Source organism: Lonchura striata, chromosome 7, assembly GCF_046129695.1.
Source record: "Lonchura striata isolate bLonStr1 chromosome 7, bLonStr1.mat, whole genome shotgun sequence".
NCBI lineage: Eukaryota > Metazoa > Chordata > Aves > Passeriformes > Estrildidae > Lonchura > Lonchura striata.
In genome coordinates this window covers 17,869,403-17,885,093 of record NC_134609.1, presented here as the reverse complement: position 1 = coordinate 17,885,093, position 15,691 = coordinate 17,869,403, and the positions used below count along the sequence as shown (strand labels likewise).

Sequence of the window (15,691 nt, the reverse complement as noted above, 5' to 3'; positions counted from 1 at the left end):
TCTTCTAGAATAAACACAATATGACCACAAATAACACACTGTATGGGAATAAGAAAAAAAAAAGGTCTTAAAGTAGAGGTAGGTAAGAGAAAGAAATGTTAAATGCTAATTATCTAACAAGTTTTAAACATACGGCAAGAGACAAAACAGTGCAGGAAATAACACTTTTTGGTATACTCCATGATCCTGCGCACAGCACATGCTGCAGATCACAGGTTCTCATACTTTTAAGCATGCATGGATAAAAAAACCTGTATTACCCACAACATAAAAAAAATGAACATTCCATTCTGGAAGAATTAATCTCTTCCCAGTTTCAACATGACCAGGTTTGGTCTCAACAATTATAGTTCTTTTTGCTCAACAGTTGTTTAACAAGTCAGGGGCAGGAAGTATGCTCAGACCTCTCCTCATCCTCACCCTGTCTGGCTTCTCAGACATTTCAGTGGAAACAGGTGCAAGTCTTTCAAAAGTGAGTTAGAGTGCACTGTGCAGATTTAATAGCTGCTTCCCCAGCTAGAAGACTAAAGTGCTCTAAAAAAAAAAAAAAATTAGAAAACTGACATTCTCTAGCAATCCCTTGGGCCAATTACACAGACAGAGATGGAATGATTCTAAGCATGATGGACCTGTCTTTTCCATTCTTTTCTTGATTATTTTATGAAAAGAGCTGGTTCTTGCTAAAGGTGAAATCAGCTTAACTACAGCTGATCTAGACAGCTACATAAAATTACAATGTTCACCAGAAACAGATGATGGAACTTGGTGTCTGGTGCAATCTTGCTTATTTACAGAGGTAAATTTCTGCTTTTCTTAGCACAACAAATGACAAGCAAGCAAGTTTTCTGTTCCTTACTATTTTCCTTCATCTACCATAACATATAAAATCTCTCACAAAGCAGTGTCTAAATTTGCCCTTCAAGCAGTCATTTACAGAAGGTCATAAGCATTTTGCTTAATTTTTCACTTTTGTGCCATTTTCCCATTTCTTCTAAGGTTTATTTCAGCAAAACCCCTCAGCTGCATGTATTGTTATTTTACTGAGTGACATACCTTTGTTGCGATGCTTCTTAAATGAAAGACAGTGGCTAATTCCTATAGCATCCTTGGTTTTCCCCAGGAATTGGCTATCACTGCTAGAGATTGTTAATTTCTAACCTGAGCAATCTCTTAACACTTGGCTGCAGATGGATTTCAGGCACCAATTATATGGATGATAAAACACTGGCTTTTCACAACAAGGCTCTACAGTTGAGCCCTTTCCACACACAGCTGCTGGCCAACTGTTGGTAATTCACAGCAAAAAGCTCAGCTTTTCCACTGACAGCCAATCTGAGCCTCATCTATAAAGTCAAGCCCAGTAGATCAAAACAGACTGAGTTCTGGAGTTTTCTATACCAAATAGAGAATCAAAGAATGCCAAATGAAGGGCAAAGAAGGCTGTACTTAGAAATGCAGTGCAGTGTACAATCACTTTCTGGTCTGTGAAAGGGATGAGCAGGAAAATGGATGGCACTGATCTCTGCAGGCAAAGACAGTTCTCTTTTACACTGGTGTCATATGGAGAAATTGGATTACCACACAATAACAAGTCCAATAAGCACAGATTATGAGTGTGGGATAGAAAGTAATTTACCACTAGATTAATTCCAGGCATTCCTCTTACCTAGACTACATTAAAACAGGGCATTTATCTTTCCACCCTATTGTTCAATGTGTTTCATATCCTTTGCTCTTCCCAAAAAGAACAGTACATGACTTTTTTTATTATATTCTATTTACTCTCTACTAGTCCCTCCAAAATAACAGTTTCACATGCAGCAGATGAAATCTATTTGGCAAGAAGGTACAACAGTATTTTTAACTTGTCTGCATTTTCACTGGGAGATAATGTGGATCTATGACTTGAGCACATGAAAGAGCTACTCTCAGACAATCAGTGTACACCTTACTTTGCCAGCTAGGATCTGAGGTCACATCAATATAAGAAAACTCTGGAATACTAGGCTAAATAAGATCTAAAATATTGATCTATGTGTACAGATATTTCTTAAGAAATATAATGGCGATTCAGTGTAATTCACTGAATAGAGAGAAGTGTTATATACTTATTGAATTAGTAAGATTTAAATAAAAATTATTAGTTCAGTTTAACTTTGAAAGGATTATCTAGTTACCTTGGAGGAAATCCATTTATAGCTCCTCCCATTTCAGTCAGCCTTCTTAAACTCGTGCTCTTGACATTAAATATGAAGAAACTAATGTATAAAACTTCAAATAGGGAAAATGTTTTCCTTATTACCTTAACAATTAGATGGTAATAACTTTTCATAGCCATTCCACATTAAATAGGAATGTATTAAAAGTAAGTAGGTATTTACTCAGAGGCAAAATTCAAATAAATTAGATATTAAAAGGTCAAGATGAAATTATTTCATACTTGGATACTTATCTAACTAACTGGAAGGTAGAATTTGTATTCTGAGGAATCCTGAAGCTCCAGTAGTACAATAAATTAGTTCACTTAAAAAGTAAAATTCCTTAGATCATTTGTAGAAGGGGAAAGAAGTTTTGCTGTAGCTCTTTGTTAAAAAAATAAAAAAAAAAAAAGATTAATTTAGGTGAACCAAACTCCACTACTTATACAGATTTCCTGCTGCCAGCCTGGTAAGCTCTGTCCTACAACTCAGATTCCTGAAACCTGTAGTTCTCTTAAAAGTTAGTTAGGAATAGGAAGAGAATAATTCTATTAAACACAATCAACATTTTCTCAGGTAATATTATACTGAAATAGTGTGTGAGCAGGTGCATTCCCTCCAAAAATTTCTCACCAACCCCATGCTGACACCTAAAATTCCCTCATGCCTTACATAAGTACATTTTAAAGTGCTAAGTACAAACTGATCTCATTTACACAATATGTTTAAACCATTGGACATGAGGCACATTCTCATACTGAAAATGTCACACTGAATAGCTACAAACCCAAAAGTTAATTCTGAATCTTACCCAAAGCTTCCTGTGTAACAACTCATAGTATATGCTTGGTTGCTCCATCTGTTTAAGAAAATAAGATTATAACAAGATTGAAAAAATAAATTTAATCTTACTATCCAGAACAAAAAAATCAGCAAAAGAAAAATTTTAAAGTAACTATTAATATTAATAGCTATGCACAAATAACACATTTCCTGGGACCAGGATCAACAGCACATGGCTGAACAGACACAGCGAATGTGTCAAAATACTAATGCACATATAATACACCATATGCAGAGACAACTGATATTTTTTGACTCATAATTTTTAAAAATTACTACATAATTTTAGTATTGTTGTTTTTCTTAACTTTTTCACAAAGAATTATTCATAGATAAATGAAAAATCATCTTAACTGAAACAATACTTGCAATTTAAGACCTATATAATTATTTCTTTCAACATATATATATAAATATATATAATTATTTCCATTTAATAAATGAGAATACCCTAGGAAAAAGTAACGTAACAACAGAGTAGCCAATATTTTTTATTTATAGTATAAAGCAATATGATCAGCTTGTACAGAAATAAACATATTAAAACATGTATGGTATTAGTCCACAACTGGCTGAACAGTTAATTGCCTTTATCAGTATATACGATATTATCTGATTTTTTTTTTAATGGCAATTTTACACACTGAATATTAGAGTTTTTACAGAAGCAAAACAAAATGCTTTAACAGCATTTCCTTCTAGTGCAAGCTAGCACAAATTTAAATATCTCCCAGCAGGCAACAGAGAGCCCTGTTCAATGCTCGTGTATTTCTATTGGCTTCCATTTGATTAAAGGAAACTGCTTCCCTATAGAAGCAAAGTAGAACAATTCCTTGGAGTATTACAGCACCACGTTCTGTGCCTGTGACCAAACAAGGATTCAAAAGAAGACTGATACAGTGGTCTTTTCAGAATAGCAGATTATCTAACTTTGAGTAATGACTATTTAGTGAAGATTTACATTATTTCCATTTTCTAAAGCTCCATGCATCATTATGATAACAGTTCTCTTTTCAAGATAAATTTAGCTTCAAAACTTTGGTTTTCTATCACTGGCACAATTTATAGTCTCAGGATAAAGGAGAAAAAGTTGCAAGCATAAAAAGCTAGCCATTTACCATTTAAATAACTGTCTTAAACTTCCATAATTTTACAAGTGTTCAGCTCTCTAACCTGCTAAAGAGGCCTAAGCTCTCAGGAGTGTTTGCAGTGTACAGGCATGACTCTTCCTTTAGGATCCAGAAACTTAGAGCTAAGATAAGAATGCAGCAGAATATGGAAATAACGAGCCTTTTGTTCTTCATTCTCCAGTGCACATATCAGATTTTGAATTTAGAAAACCCTAAAAGCACAACAAAGTCTATGCATAGTAAGGCTATTTCTATAGGACAGGAGGGAAAATACCATAGCCAGGAAATCAGTGATACAAAGGTTGCCAAAATTACGGGAAGACTTCACATTGTACAGTACACAACAAAATCACACCCATACAACAAAATTCTGTAAATTAAGTAGATTTACAGAGCCCAAAAAAACACCATCTAAGTAAATTGAACTACTTATTTACAGAATAAATTAAAGGTAGCATATGGTGCAAAGGAAACAGGGTCATAATTTGTGAGACTGAAATAGCCTAACATTTGGGGATTCGGTCTAAAAGATTTCTGACTGGCAATCTAGAAGAAGAAACTCCTTAAATGTTTATTTTCATATTGCATCTCAAGACTCTAGCATTAGAAAGTGTCAGAGTTGACAAATGCAAATTATATTCCATCTTAAACTTGACAGTATGTATCTTTATAAATGGTGCAATGGGAAACACAGTGCTGTGAGGATTAATGTGAGCCAAGTCTGGAAGATGCTCAAGAATCTGGCTGTTATAAGACATGAACTTCTCTCATCCTGAAAATTACCTACATGTCCTTCATATGTGACAAGGTCACCAAATTAAATATTTCATTATAATATCTGTGTAAGACTTGTTTTAAAGAATTAGTGTATCTAGAAATGATCAAAACCAAATTCTAATCTTCTAGTAAAAATTTAATTTTTTAAAATTTTCTGTTATAAACTATTGTTTACAAGGGTTGACTGCCTTTATTTAATAAGGTCTGCTTACTGTATAAAATGCAGTGAACAGCTTAGCTGAGTAATATGGTATTTTTGTGGCTATGATTTTAACTAGTTAAGTCATGGAAATAGATGACAGTTACTTTATTTTTAATCTTACTGTTGGAGAAAAGCTGTAAACTTTTTCCTTCCAGAAATAATCCACAAACTGATTGCTGTCAACTGCTTGCTGGAGGGAAAGTCTGTCAAACAAGGAGGGTGGAGACAGGAGAGACAAGCTCCCTCTTTCCATGTGTAAATACCTTTCCACAAAAAATGGAAGCTGAATCTTATAGAATCTTTGTAAATTAAGGACTGTGTGAACCTTTAAAAAAATGTTCTTTATAGTATCCAACACTTTTATTCAGGAAAAACTGTGTTTGACTAGACTTTGTAATCAAAGAGATACGATGTTATTCAAGTGTTCTGAATGAAAGCCTGTATCTTTTTTCCTTAAAAATGAAAGCATATATTGTAAGAGCTGATTCTGGATTCTGAGGGATATAGGCTGCCCTTTATAAACTTCAAACACATTTATACCAACATTCAATCTCTTAGCAGATTTCTAGATCTAAAATATATCGGTCCTACGCCATTAATTTGCAGAACACCTACCTGCCTTCAGAGGGTGTAATGAAGATCATTAGTATCTACAAGGAGTTTTTTACATTTTAAACACTACATAAATGCTAAATTATGACAAGGATAGAAGTAGCCCAGTTTATCTCCATCCAGAAGCTAAAATGTTTTGCTTGTATTTGAATTACCTTATTAATTCATGTCTAAAACCCAGTTTCTCCACTGATACTTTTTCATTTATCAAAATAATCTATATCCCTATCTCACTTCAATTTTTTTCAGCTATCCACTGTAAGATCCCATTGTAAATAAATACAACCTTAGAACACGTTTTTCTGTTGCCAGTTTCTGGAAAAAAAAGTCTACGCTTTGAAGTTTTCAAAAAGTCAAACACCTTTTTTACCTCTCTGAATAGTTTTCTTTACTTGCAGAAACTCACATAACACAAAATGGTTGGTGGGCCATCTGGAGAATTGTATTAGGAAAAAAATTAAATCATTTTCTCCATTGTTCTGTAGGCAATGTGCAACATTTTACTTAATAACTACATTTGCACCTTTTATAATCTAAGTTGAAAAGGATTTGCTCTGCCTTTCTAAGTTAAACAGACGTACAGCGTTAACAGGAAATTATAGACAACAACAAAAAGAAAAAAAAACTAAAGCAAGTAGTTTTCTGAAATTCAGATGATGAACATATATGCATTTATATTGATTTTGGAAATAAAAGTAAAGGCTAGAGCTGCATACTTGCACAGGTGCCCATTCGCAATTTTTAAATTCTCACCTGTTCACTGCAGCTTAGATGCCAAGAACCATTTCTCTCCAAATTCTGGAGGCCTTAGCACCACACAGAGAAGCAAAATTCTCCCATTTTTCTGATGGAGTTACTACAGAATGTGAATTCAGAATCAAACTGCAAAGACTAGATTTCTTCTCAAAAAACAGTGTCAAGGTACTAAGTTGTAAGTACAATTAGATCATCACTGTTCCTAGGACACTATATCCTCATTTCAAGGCAGAGAAAAAAGAGAATCATCATTTTTAGTATTGTAAGTGCTATCTTTGCAGTATTCTGTAAATGGAAAGCTGTTTGATTTAAAAGTTCCTTTTCATCAGTCTTCCATACGCACACACACAAACAAAATATATCTTTTTTAGCTAAAAGCAAAAGTATCAGTCACTTCTCTTCAAGCAATATTGAATAAATTTTCCTGAAGCTGTAATCTTAAGTATTAAGATTAAGTAGTAATTTTAACTGTAAAATCTTAAGTATTGCTTGCAATGAGGGTAGTTCAATGTCTTTTCTCACTGCTGCTGGCAAAGCAGGTGAGTGTGAACAGCATGAGAAAATACGGAATACAGAAAAAATTTTTCTCAAAATTTTTTTTGCTATTTGAAGGAAGCATAAAAAAAGCCCTTGCATTTTTTAACAAAAGGGACACACTTTCTTCACCTGAATGAAAGGCCATTTGGCTTCAAAACCATCACCTATAGAGCAATTTATTCACCTGTATTATGCAATCTATTTCAAGATTACATATTTCAAACTCCCTGTAACTCTAACAAGTCCAGAGGTTCATTTGACCTATAAAAATGAGTTGGGGAAATAAACTTAATGGAAAAAAAAAAAAAAGCAGTGCCTGTATGAGATGTAAAATAGTATCTTCCCTGTGTCAAACATATGGTATGAGTAATTCACAGTCATACACTCAAACACAGACAAACAGGGAACTCAATTGGTGCACCTGTGTACACACACATGCCAGTGCTATTGAACCAGAGCAAGGAAAGGAAAGATGGTGAACAGATATTTTTATCTGTTAATTTTCCTGGTCACACAGCAGTAGTAATAATATTACTGATGCTACTAACTATTATTACTAACAATTACATTATTATTAATGAAGCATGAAAGTGAGGTGAAATGGAAAGCAGTGGAATTGCTGGGCTCAGAGGATTGTGAGCAGTACCACAATATTCAGCTGGAAACATTACTAATTGTGCACCCCTGTTGATATTGGGGGCATTTCCCTTAAAGACCAGAATAATGGGAGTGAGAGCACCCTCAGCATGTTGGAGAGTGCATGAAATAAGGAGCAGTTGTGCTACTGTTAAGTGGGACCTCAGCAGGCTGGAGAAATAAAGTTCAGCAAAAGAAATGCACGTTCTTTACCCACAGAGAAATAACTGTGTGGACTGGTAAGTCTTGGGACTAACCAGGGGGAAGGAAATAGGCATTAAAGGATGGGGAAGATCCAGGTGGGCAAGAAATTGAACATGAGTCAGCAAAGTGCCCATGTCAAAGTCAACACTTTCTGTGTTAGGAAAAACAGTGCCAGCAGGCTGAGAGAGATGATCCTTCCCCTCAGCACCAGTGAGGTCACGTCTGGAATATTGCCTCCTGTTCTGGGCTCCCCAGTACAAGAACAGACATGGACATGTGTACATCCAGTATACACATCCAGAGCACAGAGAAGTTACAGGTCTTGGAGCACCCGTAATTTGAAGAAAGGCAGGGAGAGATGAATTACTTTATCCTGGAGAAGGCTCAGGAGGGATCTTAATCAGTATTTATAAATTCTTGGTGGGAGGGAGAAGCCAATCCTTTTTAAAGCAAATATTATGAGAAAGGACATTCAAAATTCACTCTCTCCAGATTTTATTAAGGAATTTGATATGGTATCACCCAGCAGTTATTGAGTTGGAAATACAAACAAAACACAAAAATAAAGTTGATATAAAGGTGACTAAATTGAATGGACTTCTTTAAAATCGTTCTTCACACTCATCTCAATACATGTCTGTAAACATGGTGAAAAGCAGAGGTGTTTTGATAAAAATAGGTTACAGGAAGCCCTCTTGATACAGGGGAGGTTCTTGCTAACTTACAGAAGAAATTGGAGGAGAATTTGCACAGGATTAGAAATGGGAAAACCTTTAGATACTCTTCAAAGCCACATGATTATGAATAGCAGAATTTCTGTGATCATTTCTGTGATGGTCTCTTATCATTTGAGAACAACACAAAAAGATAAATCACACACCCATGTTTACTTATTAACAGATTAAACCAACCTGGACTATCTGTAAAACAAACTTGATATTCACCAGTGCCTGACAAAGTATTTTCAAAAGATTGAGTGGAGCATTAGCAGACTTATTCAGGACTTTGAGCAAACACTTCAGGTACAAGGTTCAGAATTCAGGAGAATCAAGTTACTAACCTCTGTATCTTCCTATTTATTCTGTTTTGCCACATAGACTAAAAGGTCCTTGCTCTGCTTGTTTGATCCTAGCACATAAAAGCTGAGAAAGACACATGATCAATGTTTATAATTTATTGAGAGCTACACACTAAGGAAGGAGTTTGCTTTAAATAACAATATAGAGAGATTAAAAATTAGGAATCAAAGAATATATTTAGGCTGAAAGTTCAAAGAAAGCTTTAAGCATTAGGAGAGAGGTTTTGAAATATCTTTCCAGAAAGAGTATCAGGGCAATGTACTTAAAGGTAGACTGTGATGACTTTATAAATGAAGTTAGATAAGATTGTTATTTAACTCAGAAAGGTCTTTTCTTTAGCCCTGAATTACTACAGTGATCAACTACTCCCTGTTCTGCTCCCCTGCTTCCCAGACTTCTTGCTCACACTATTCCCACTAAAGTTCAACTAGGGCTGTGAGAAGACATCATGCAATTTTTAGCCTTAAGATAAAACAATCTTAAGACTTAAACTCCTACCCCTCTAGCTTAAAAGGTTTTACAGAATATTGCATCAAAGCAGATGACTAGAGGATCTCCTTGAGATCAGAAGACTTAATCAGCAGCTAAACAGAGCAGTGCACTGCAAACATACAGAAATTATATTGCCTCTTTGGGTCTTCATTAAATATTTGCCCTTCTGGCCAGTTTAATGAATTCCTGCTTACTATATCAGCAGTCAAAGAGGGAATTTGATTGTACTCAAAGCAAATGCACCTCAAACACTGCCACTATTCAGAATCACGTAATTTAACCTGTGTGCTAAGACATCCATTATCCCCACCCTTTATAACATGGCAACATGTTAATCATTGAACAGCCCATTCAGAAGTTTTCCATGGCAGTGGGTAAAGCAAGAACAGCTACAGAAAATAGAGAGGGCATATTCACATGTCTATAGCTACTGGTCAGGTGTCACATAATTATTTGTATAGCAACAAGTGAACATTGAACAATGTTGCAGACAACCAACTCTTCTCCATTCAGCTCTTTCAAAGATGTGTCCATCAATAAACGAGCAGCACTGTGCCTTACTGACCCAAAAAGTGTGTTCAGCCTATTGCAAATGTTGAAAATGTAGATGGGTCTGTCATTCACCAAGCCCACAATCCCTTGTATCAAACACAAGTCATTATTGTAAGGTAAATAGGATGAACACATTTCCCCACCTCCCTCTGGCTGACAAATGATTTTTCACATATTGTTTTAGAAATGAAGCAAATGTTTTTCTAATAAAAGTGAACCCAACACTCGACAGCCAAACAAAAATGTACACGGGACTGAAATTTACAGTGACATATATTGTTCAAACCCCAAATTCAAACTCCCATATTTCATTTCTGACTTGCAAAGCCAAAACACTGCCCAGAAGAATACTAGTTACACAGAAAAAAATAATTTCTATTATAGTGGTATCTCAAACCAATAAACATTCATTAATTAATACATTTTGACCACTTTGTAGATTGGTGTCCATGACCACATTTCCAGTTAGAGAAAGAAGATTTTGAAAGGAAAACAAATTATTCTTTTATTCCAAGTCCAAAGATGAACACTTTTATTAACTGTCATTTGACCTTTACCATCAATTTGACAAACCAAATTCTCAACAACTGAATCTCTTTTAATTGGTTGGTTATAGTCTAGACCAAGGCTTCCACCTTAAATGCCATAAAAATGCTGTGTATGTGAGTATGATTTCATTTAACAATGACCTACAGTCTTGGATTTGACAGAAATTCTTGATTTCCAATTGTTTTCCCCACCTGACTAGTCTCCTTTTAGATTTTTTTGTCTTTTTATTTCTGGCTTGTGCTTATTTTTGTCGCCCTTATTTTGTTGCTGTAGAACAGTGATATGAAAACTACTGCATCCAGGCTTACTCTCAAAGTAAGCATATTGAGTGGTTAGCCTGGTTCATATGTTCTTGCTTACCTCACAGATTTCTGTGTTATTATTAGTTTCTTCTACTAGCATAGCAGTCTTTTGCCACACACATACACACACTTTTACAATAACCTCACAACTTATGAAACTTGCAAATCACACGTGCTATCAAAGCTCAAACATTCCTTAATTTCCTCATTCTGAAGCAATGTACAGGATCCAACTATAACATATAACATATTTTTAATCAAAAAAGCAGTATTTTTACATAAGCGAAACAGAAAAATTTAGTAATATTTGCCATTTACAGTTTTGTCAAAAATACACTAGGCTACTAAAGCAATTAACCCCAATCTAAATCAGTTCCCTTTGAAATGAAAAAAATCTCAGTCTAGGTTTGTCAGCAACCAACCTACTGAAATATACAAAAAGTCACAAAATTAAGCATGAATAATTTCTACAATATGAAACCATGATCTCATCATACTAAAGCTGTCATTTTGTATTTTATTATGAAATACCTGGCACATGAATAACAAAAGATCTTACTGAACAGTAGGTCTCCCCAGATCAGCTCATTTAGCAGACAAGTGTCAAAAACAATTACCAAATTCCCTTAGAGGCAGTAAGTGAAATTCTTGAAAGTAGCTTATGACATTTCTTAAAGTTTTTCAAAAGGTGGAAATAATCAAAGAAGACAGATTTTAATTGCTGCAGTTGAGAAAGTCAACATTTTCAATGGAAGTTGTGCTATCCCTTGACCAAGTTTCCTCCATCCTGTATCTCAGAAAATACGGGTTTGTACACACTAAAAATAAGGTAAACCAGCCTGGTTATTCTTAGCCTTTTCATGTGTAGCAAAAATAAGAGGACATATGTGATTCTAAAGCACCATCCTTACACTCCACCACCTCCAACTGCAAGAGACTTCAGGCTGTAATGTGTAAATCATTACTACATGCTCTAATAGTACTTTCTATTTAATCAGCAGAGAAAAAAATCCCCTCTAGAATTACAATAAATAACTACAGTTTTGTTTTAAATGAAATTATGTAGTTTATATCTGACCTGGGTTTCGGTCTTTTCCTAGTGGGAAATATAAATTCAGCATTTGGATACATAATCCTACAGATCTCAGAAGAAGCCGACTCCACCGCGAACACTTTACATGATTTATAGCTCTCCTCCGGATTCAGATGACAAGTCTCGGCGGAGCAGGTGCAACGGGGTATTTTCTCCTTCCTTCAGACATCATTCCCTCGTATGTAAATTAATTAGCAAGTCTTCCTCACTTTCGCGTAAGCGGGGAGGATGAAGCTAATGGAACATCAGCATTTGGTTTCTCACGAGGAGCGGGTGACCCGGCGGAGGGAGGGAAGGAGGGAGGGATGCAGGGAGGGGGCTCGCCGTTGTTACCGCTGGAGCCACAGCGATTTCGACAGCGTCAGCGGCGATAAAGTGAGTCTGGCTCCCGCGCACTTATGCCAAGAGAGCGATTTTTAAACCACGGACAGGATTTGGGGGAGCCTCGGGGACGCGAAGCGAACACACCCCGCACACCTCCCGCGGCAGCCCGAGCCTCCCTGTCCCCCCTGCCGGCAAGTTGGAGCTGCCCTGCCGCCTGCCCTGCCCCTTCCCGGGCTGCCGGGGACGGGCAGCGCGTCCCGACTCCCATTACCTCCTCCGGAGCCATGGAGAGCGCCGCGGCCGCGGCTCGCCCGGCGCGGAGCGGAGCGGGGCGGAGGGGCCGGCGCTCCCCGCGCTCCCTCACCCGCCGCGCCGCGAGCCGCGGGCACAGCCCGCTCCACATAAATGCACGAACAGCAGCCACATCATGACTAATTCATCAGCGCCAGCGACCAGGGGAGGAGGCAGGCGCGGGGGCTGGGGGCGGCAGGGCGCACGGGACGGTCCCTTCTCCCGGAGTTCGCCCCGGCTCAGGGCTCCGCCGGCGCGGAGGGAGGGGCGGCTGCCGCGCCCGGCTCTCCGCGGGGCCCGTGCGCTGCCCGGCCGGAGGGAGGGCGGAGTCCCCCGGACAGGTCCCCGGGCGGCAGCCCCGCTCCCGGCCGGCGGGATCGCGCCGGGAGCCGGGCGGGAAGAGCGAGGGAACCGTGGGAAGTTGGGAAGGCTCCGCGCCACGGAGCGGGCAGCAGTCACCGCTCAGCTGGACGCGGAGCATCCTCAGCTCCAGGGGAGCTGCAGCCCCTCCTTGTCTCCTGGCTGCCAGCGGCCCGCCGGGTGCCTTGGCGCTGGAGCAGGGCCCGGGGCCCCGAGCTGCCGGCACGGAGGGACCAGCCGGGCAGCACAAGCATCCCGGGCATCCGTGCGGCAGTGATCACAGGACTAAGCTCGTTTGCACAAATGTGTCCAAACCCCTCCTCAGCCTCGGTGAAAACAATTGCTCGGCCACGCGCCGGTTGCTGGAGCCAGGTTTTTCCATGCAACACATCACTGGTGTCCATGTGAGCTTGCACTGGTCTGCTGAGGCAGCAACGCCGGCTCCTTCCCCAGCGCTCCGGCAGAGCTTTGCTGCCCGTCTTCTGAGGGCAGCGCCGATTTCTTCAAACACCATTTGTTAAACTAGCAGTACGCCGGACTTTGAGTTTCTTCACTGAAGGGGCACAAGACCACTGTGATTTTAAGGGTTTTATAACAGCTGTCAAATGCAGGAAACCCTTTGCATTTCTCTGCCTTCATTTTCCACTCCAAACACAGGTAGAAGTCATCTAAGTCCACCGTCCCCCTCCAATGTTTAATACAAGGTGCACTTTACAACACCAAGCAAGATGTCATCTTACCTTCTTAGTCAGGTGGGTCCCTAGTCAGGTGATGAAATTTGCATAGAACAGATGATTTATCACTTATCACTGCCTCATTTCATCTATAAGCCCAGCTTTACCTACCTATTGTCATACTGCAAAGGAATGTATTTGAACAGGATATTATCATGGTTTAACAATTCCTTACTGGTCATGTGCCAGGAGTAAAAATCACTTCTTGTGGATTTTAGATTAGCAAAGAATCTTCAAGCTGACACAGCTATATATAGAGGTTTCCAAGTACCAGACAGAGTTCATAAGCTTTACATAGAGAGATCTCCAAATTGTCACAAGCCCTGAGATAGGTAATCATAGGCAGAGGTTTAAAGCCGTGTAAGGAGAAAGAAGAAAATAAATGAAAAAGTGGAGCAGTTTTGTGGAAAAGATTCATTTACATGACATGTTAATTTTCCTTTTGTGTTATGCTGTAGATTTGTGTTGCTCATACACAAAAGAGTAATTAACTCCTCAGTTAAGGCTGTGTTGTGGTTTGCACTTATAGCAGGAGTAAAAATCTCTAGGTTCAATACTTGAATGCTGCATTTAGACTACACAGCGCAATAGCATATAAGAATCACAATTGAATTTTCTTCTAAAAAAATAATACTTACTTGCCTTCTACAGAAAAAATCTTAATTGTCCTCTTTTTCTAGGTTTTCCCATTTTCATCTGTGAATTCTGAATGTTCCTGTGAATATTAGAAGCTATTTGTACCATAGGAAAAGAACACAAATAAAGCTGATTTTGAACTTTTAAAATTAAGCATAAATAGAGTAACACAAACTTTATCCACCATATTATTTCATTGCATTGGTGCTGGTGTTCCAAGATATTACATAATAGCAGATTGAATTGTTCTACCTACTTTTGTGAAAAAGAATAAAAAAAAAAAGGATTTTGTCAGAATCAAATGTTGCCTCTAAAAACTGATGAAACAATAAACATCTGAAAAAATAGAAAAAAAATTTAAAAATGGAACTTGATTAAAACCTCCAAATCACCAATCCACAACTCTGCTTTTTAGCAGACATTACCTAACATCTTCAGCAATCCAGTACTCCATCTTAAAATCAGTTCATTTCACTCTTCCTAGTGAAGGCAGTGCCTGAACATCCACTGGCTCCCCTGATAAGAAATTGTCCCATTTGTTTCCCTTCCCAGAACATTCTAAGTATTATTCTCTTCTGTTCATCTATTGCTATATTTATATACAACACTCACATTTTTCTTCAGTTGAAACAGATCCTCTTTCAATTTCTTTCCCTAAATCAAGTTCTGGATTTCCTTGTTGATGTCTATGACCTATTACAATTTGAATTAGTAATTTTTAAACTCTGACAGATGGACAGAGCTTTACCCATGACATTCCAGTAAACTCTTACTAGTAATGCCCACAATAGTCTCTTCACCCCCATTCAAGCACTGATAAAGGTGGGCTTTGCCTCAATTTCTTTCTTGAATTTCTTCTGTAGATAGCTTTCAGTTTCTCCTGTGCTCAACACCAAGTCCTTCTCATGCCATACAAATTTTGACTCTCAAATTACCAAGATTTTATTGGGCTCTGGTGCATAATCTTGAAGTTTTTTATCCTATAATACCGTGCCATTTCTTGGTTCCAGTATTTTGTGTGTATTATCGACAAGCTACAAATCAACAGCAAATTATGCATTTTCTTAGTTTCTAAGGTTATTAATTCATTTATTAAAGGATATAGAAATAAGAACTGAGTCTTAACAAATCTAGAAAATTCCATTTATGCATTGATCTCTTTTCAGCATAATCTCTCTGCCTTCAAAGTACCCTTTGAAGTGGGTACTTACCCACTTGGCAATTTTTATACAGGTTTTGTCTTCCATTTCAGTAGTTGCCCACACACAGATGACTGCTTCCAGGTTAAACTCTGGAGAAAGCAAAGGTGTTAAATGAGACAATGTCAACTGTTATAGAGTTTGGGATAAAGACACAGTATAATTAAAAACAAAGGAGAAAACCA

General features: G+C 37.8%; 1 protein-coding gene and 1 long non-coding RNA gene across 3 annotated transcripts in view; one reads left to right on the top strand and one right to left on the bottom strand.

Annotated features, from left to right (window-relative positions):
* Positions 1 to 12,653, bottom strand: part of LOC110473696 (heparan sulfate glucosamine 3-O-sulfotransferase 1) — a 48,565-nt gene extending 35,912 nt beyond the window's left edge. Inside the window, exon 1 of one of the 2 annotated variants that reach the window (XM_021536453.2) lies at positions 12,558 to 12,653. The gene's annotated coding sequence lies outside the window, so the exon portion shown is untranslated. Of the gene's footprint in view, positions 1 to 11,947; positions 12,470 to 12,557 lie in introns of those variants that run through there. The other variant, XM_021536452.2, reaches the window with a different exon arrangement.
* Positions 12,654 to 13,608: 955 nt separating this feature from the next.
* On the top strand, positions 13,609 to 14,687 carry LOC144246605 (uncharacterized). Its single transcript, XR_013340265.1, has 2 exons — positions 13,609 to 13,689; positions 14,352 to 14,687. It is a non-coding gene; the product is annotated as an uncharacterized LOC144246605 (long non-coding RNA).
* Positions 14,688 to 15,691: the final 1,004 nt, after the last annotated feature.